The sequence below is a fragment of the Impatiens glandulifera genome, chromosome 9, assembly GCF_907164915.1.
Source record: "Impatiens glandulifera chromosome 9, dImpGla2.1, whole genome shotgun sequence".
Lineage (NCBI taxonomy): Eukaryota > Viridiplantae > Streptophyta > Magnoliopsida > Ericales > Balsaminaceae > Impatiens > Impatiens glandulifera.
Genome location: NC_061870.1, coordinates 3,011,468 through 3,017,467, shown reverse-complemented (window position 1 = coordinate 3,017,467; position 6,000 = coordinate 3,011,468).

Here is a 6,000-nt window from a genome sequence, read left to right as displayed (position 1 = left end):
TATTTAAAGACCCTCAAGGACAACGGACCAGAACAGACACGAACATAGAGAGACAATCTAACCGCACACAATACTTGCTTGCTGAACTTACAATCTTACAAATTTCATTCTTGCTTATTGTGTTTGTACATCAAGAGAGAGAGAGAATCAAAGTATTGTCTAGCTGAGTAATATTTTTCACTATACTGTAAGTTGAACACAGTCTGTTCTATTCAACAGTGAGCTAGCATTACAATTGTATTTGATTCTAACGAAAGTATAGTGAATCCTTCCGGTGGTTGGAAGAAGGGGTGACGTACGAGAGTTTTACTCTAAACATCTATAAACAACTTTGTGTGTCATTTACATTCTGTCATATTCTTCTTCATTGGTTCTTTGCTTCAAACCTGAGCAAACGTTTCCACACTTGAATCGTTCAAGAATTTGCAAGGGTTTGTGAAGAATAGAAAGTGATACAAATCCCTAACATGATTTCTATCAAACCGTTTTTGCATGAAGTTGTCAACAATAGTTAGGCCCCTGTCTCTATTGGTTCCACCGATCCTATCAATTGGTATCGGAGCCCTGTTTTCTATTCTCAAGCTTCAAGAACCTGAATCATGTCTATCATCAACGAGATCCTTCTTTTTTCGAAATAAAACTTCGATTATTAGATTATGAGAATGCAAGCTCACTTGGCTGCTCTTGACTGTGATATGGGGAGTGTCATTACCAATGGTCCTATAAAAATTACAAAGCCGAGATGCGAGTGGAAATCTAAAGATAAAATGACCAACAATCAGGACAACATTGCCAAAAATATTATGTATCAATCGATCAACATGAACATATTCTACAAGATCAAATTCTGCTCCTCTGCTAAAGATATTTGGGAGACGCTGATTAAGATATATGGCCGAAAAGTTTAAACCAGAAAGATCAGAAAGTTTTCATTTGTATTGAAAATAAGTCCAAATGAGCCGATAGCGACTCAGAGGATTCTCCTATTGAAAAGGATACTGAAGCCGTCACATGTCTGATGGCAGATGATCAATCGAAGGTAAATGATCTTTCCCCACAAGAGTTTACCAACGAAGAGTTAATTGTTGCACTCATGACATAGCCATTGAGTAAAAGAAGTTATCAGATTCTTTTTATAAACTGAAAGAAAAATATGAGACAAATATCTTTTATTCACACAAGATTTCTAAATCACATGTTTTTGAAAAGAAAGTGATCGAGATCTCATCTGAGAATGAGTTGCTCAAAGAACATATCCAAACTCTTTCTTCTGAAAACAAAACACTAAAATATGTTGTCAGTACTTGGACAAGGTCTAGAGAAGCTGTCAAATATCAGATCAGTCTGTTGAAGCCTGCTGAATATAAATCCGGTTAAGGATTTGATAGCGATGACCCAAACTAGTCCTGCAAAAAGTTAAACTTAGTAACCGACATGCTTAAGCCAATAAATTTTGTCAAAGTGAGTTTAACTGACATTGAAACTGATCCAATTTATGAAGAGTTAGCTTTGAAGAATGAAATAACTAATGTTCCTCCGACTTTAAGTTAACTAAAAAATAAGTTAGAAGCAGCTAGCAAGTTTGGCAATCTAAAACTTGACTTAAAGTTAAGGAGTTTTAAAATAAAATCATCTTCAAAAACTAAGAAATCAGAGGATAGCAGGAAGGCGTTTGCTATGTTAAAATCATACGCATTAATCACAACACAAAATGGGAAATCCATCAGAATAACTTAAATATGGATTCCTAAGGGACTGATTGATCGAGAACCCAATTTAATGTGGGTACCAAAGTTTGTAAATATTATTTTGTGTAGGTACATATGAGTGACTTCCTGGAGGATTCTGTCTGGTATTTGGATAGCGGATGTTCCAGACATATGACAGGAAACAAACATCTTCTCACTAATATAGCAGACTGTTCAGGACCTAAGATCACCTTTGGTGATAACAAGAATGGTAAGACTATGGGTAAGGGTAAGATTATCGATGGCAATCTAACCATTAATGATGTCTTACTTGTTGACAATCTGTGTTATAACTTGATTTACATTAGTCAATTATGTGATAACGGTTTGTCAGTTGATTTCCAAACTCATGCATACCTAGTCAAGGATCAACATGGTAATATTTTATTAACTAGAAGTAGAGTAGGAAACTCATGTAAAATAAATTGGCAAATTAATTCATCTGACGTTATGTGCATGATTGCTAAGAATGACCAAAAATGGTTATGGCATTAAAGATTAAACCATCTAAATTTTAAAACTATCAACAACATATGTTCGAATAACTTAGTGTTTGGTTTGCCTAAACTACAGTTTTCTAAGGATAATGTATGTTCTTCTTGCTAGTTAGGCAAACATGGTAGATCATCGTTCAAAAGTAAAGGAAAATCTCAATCCAGCCAATGCTTAGAACTGTTACACATGGATTTGTTTGGTCCAATTCGTATAAAGAGCATAGGAGGAATGAGGTTCAACCTAGTTGTTATTGATGATTTCTCACGATTTACATGGGTAGCATTTTTACAATCAAAGGATAAAACTGTTGAAAACTTGATTAAAATCTTTAAAGAATTCAGAATCAGAAATCTTTAAATATTGCTTGCATTAAAAGTAATCAGGGAACTGAATTCAATAACAGACGTCTATTTTCTTATCTCGAGAAATTTGGTATTATGCACGAGTTGTCTAGTGCTATAACTATAGAGCAGAATGACATGCTGAGAGAAGAGTGAAAACTTTGAAGGAAGCAATGAGATCTATGCTTGTTGAATCATATGTTTCTCAAAGATACTGGGCAAAAGCCATAAACACAGCTTGCTACACATAAAATCGGTCAATAATTAACAAACGTTTTGACAAAACACCCTATGAACTGTTTTAAGGAAGAATTCCTATAGTTTTTTACTTTAAAGTATTCGGGTGTAAATGTTTTATCCATAACAATGGGAAGGATTATCTGACCGCGTTTGATGCTAAAGCAGTTGCTGGATTCATGTTGGGATACTCTTTAGTAAGCAAGGCTTATAGAGTATTAAACAACAGAACTCAAACTGTTGAAGAGTCCCTACATGTTGTTTTTGATGAGTCTATTGAAAGTAATTTCATCGATCCCATCGACCTTTCCAACAGATTAGAAGCGACAAGTCTTGAATGTGTGAGTGAGGATGAAGTTCTAGATAAACGGATTTCGTTGACTAATCCTATGGCTGATCCGGTTGAAATCTAACTAGACGTTCAAACTCCCATTCAATAAAATGTTGAGAGTTCAGACGTCGCGGAGCCATCTGGTCAGATGACCAATCCTTTGGGAACAAACTTCTGATGGAACAAGAATCATCCACCAGAATTGATTATCGGAAATCCTAACTCTCCTCGTAGGACAAGACATCAATTGATGGATGAAATGGCCAATTATGCCTTTATTTCTCAAATTGAACCCAAGAAAATTGGTGAAGCAGTGCTTGATTCAGATTGGATCAATGCCATGCAAGAGGAGTTAAACCAATTTGTGAGAAATAAAGTGTGGCATCTAACTCCTAGACCGACTGATTAGTTAGTCATTGGAACAAGATGGGTCTTTAGAAACAAGCTTAGTGAAGATGACCTAGTTATTAGAAACAAAGCCCGTTTAGTTTCTCAAGGATACAGACACGAGGAAGGCATCGACTTTGATGAGTCGTTTGCACCTGTAGCTAGACTTGAGGCAATTAGAATCTTCATGGGTTATGCATCATTTAAGAATTTTAAAGTGTTAGGATCGGGGACGCCCTTGGAGAACCGGGGTGTTTCCGGTTTTAGGAAGGGTGGCCGCTTACAACACACACAACACTTTGGTGATAGTCCGGTTATAGACTATAACCGTTCTCAGCACTTCGCAAACTGTCACAGACTCTTGAACCGGGTTCAAGGGCGGAAATGTCTGTTTCAGTCTGAAGCAACGTATGCGACTTAGATGATGTTTAGGAGGAGTCGGTTTTAGAAATGTGAGTGGACCGGTTTTTGATATAAGGAGTAAGATTATTTTGGTTTGTGGTTAGGTTAGGTGAGTAAGCAATAAATAAAGGAAATAACACGAGACAAGATTTTTTATGGATGTTCGGAGCAAACCCTCCTATGTCACCCCTTCTTCTCAGGTTATGAGAAGGATCTTCATTAACTTTCAAAGTTACAACACTTATAATGCCGGTCGAGCCTAACTCGCTACTCGCCGGTTACACCAATTCACTCTTGATGTAATACACAACACAACACAGACACAAACAAAGCTTCCGGTAAATGACACAACGGTTTTGGATCACGCGTAAGATTTCTTTATCTCTCTAAGATTTTCGTAACTTGTGTCGCCATTAATGAGGTCGCTTCGTCTTCCTTTTATAGTGAGGATGATCCCAACGGTCACTTTCTTCTCTCACCGTGGGATTGGTTAATCCAACGTCACGCCGGTGCAGGGAGGTTGCTTGCACGTTTCATCTTCCGCAACACTTGGCAAGCATGCAGACACTCCTCAGGTAAAGATGACGTTGCCGGTTTGCAGATTCGAACACGTGTCAGGCATGCACCTTCCGGCTGTCAAAGTCAGATCAGTAAATCATCATTGTTTTCCTCGCATGCTTCTGATCGGATCTTATCTTCGTTTATCCCTTCGAGACACGTCTATTTCGTCATATTACGTCATCTCTGCAGATTGTAGTTTCTAGTTTCCGGTTGATTCTTACACAGTACAGTCCGGCTGGAATGTAGACTTGTCTTTGCTAGCCGGTCTCTCTGAAAAAGTTTGAAATCGGTTCCTCTGATCTTGACTTGATCACTTGGAACTGAATTTCTTTGAAGTGTTCTTCAGCCTGTTTATGAGGCTCCAGCCGGTTTGTGCAATTCGATATGTTCCTGCACATAGAAGTTAATAGTTGTTTAGTTTTTCTGGCCGGTTCCAAAAATTAACTCTACTTAATTTTTCTATCAATTTCTCCCTTTTTGATTATTTAGAATAAATATTCAAAACTTGTAATGTATGGCCGGTTTGAAAATTAACTTACTTAATTTTTCTATCAATTTTTCCCTTTTTGATTATTTAGAATAAATATTCAAAACTTGTAATGTATGGCCGGTTTGAAAATTAACTTACTTAATTTTTCTATCAATTTCTCCCTTTTTGATTATTTAGAATAAATATTCAAAACTTGTAATGTATGGCCGGTTTGAAAAATCCGTTTAACAATAATTTCTCCCTTTTTGATGTTTTTCTGTTCAAGAAAATTTTCAAAACATGTTTTGATTTTTCAACGGATATTTAGAAAATTAATTACTTCAAAGTATGATAAAAACTACTGAGTTCTGAAACAAAACATAACATATATAAATTGTTCTTAAGGAAGAAAAGAAACTAAGGTTTGGATGGTCCCCTCTTTTCATTTTCTTTTTCCTTCCGCCTCCTTTCTTCCTCTTCTTTTGCCTGCCATTCCCTTTCCCTTCGTTCAGCGTCGAATTGCCAACCGGTCCATACGCTTGAGATGCCGGGAGTTCGTTTGCCAAATCCAAAACCGCCACTTGCTGGTCTTGATGGGCGAGGCGTTTGAGCAACAATCGGTCTGGTACTGGAGGTTGGGATTGAAGTTTCGACCACTTTCTTCTTACGTCGGTTGAGCATTTCGAGGTCCTCTTCTTCTTCTTCGTCAAGAGGTTCTTCGTTTATCCCGACCGGTTGAATCTCTCTTCGACTGTTTCGTTCTTCCAACTTCATTACCTCTGCAACCGCTTTCCGCTTGTTCTTATTCCTTGTCTTCATAGAATGCGAGGGTTGAGCCGGTGTGGATTCTTGTAGAGCGGCTTGTTCTTCCTTATCGCATTGCTTGGCAAGCGCAAGATCTTTCTCCTCAGTTTCCTTCCTTAACCGTTCCCTTTCCCTCTCTTCGTTTTGAAGTCTCTTTGCAGTTTCGGCATCAGAATTGATTTGCGCTTGAGTATTGTTAACTTGATGTTTGGACAGCTCCCCAAT